Raw genomic sequence first — 290 nt, forward strand, 5'->3', positions numbered from 1 at the left:
ACACACACACACACTCACACAAACTCACACACACACACACTCTCTCTCACTCACACACACACACACACACACACACACACACTCTCTCTCTCTTGACCTGTGGTTGTGTTTGTTTGGCCTTTTGTAGCTGGACAGTTAAAGTGAAAATGAATGCGATGATTCAATCATGAATTCCTGAGAATTTCCCAACATGTGGATTAAGCTGATACTGATCACAATCAGTGTGTGTGTGTGTGTGTGTGTGTGTGTGTGTCTGTGTGTGTGTCTGTCTGTGTGTGTGTGTGTGTGTG

At 44.5% G+C, this 290-nt stretch overlaps 1 protein-coding gene across 1 annotated transcript in view; it reads left to right on the forward strand.

The window, feature by feature from the left end:
- LOC107570675 (DENN domain-containing protein 2D-like) overlaps positions 1–290 on the forward strand; it is a 16,000-nt gene that overhangs the window by 1,091 nt on the left and 14,619 nt on the right. The gene's annotated exons all lie outside the window — the stretch shown is intronic.

Source organism: Sinocyclocheilus grahami, unplaced genomic scaffold (genome assembly GCF_001515645.1).
Source record: "Sinocyclocheilus grahami isolate Dianchi unplaced genomic scaffold, SAMN03320097.WGS_v1.1 scaffold1491.1, whole genome shotgun sequence".
Lineage (NCBI taxonomy): Eukaryota > Metazoa > Chordata > Actinopteri > Cypriniformes > Cyprinidae > Sinocyclocheilus > Sinocyclocheilus grahami.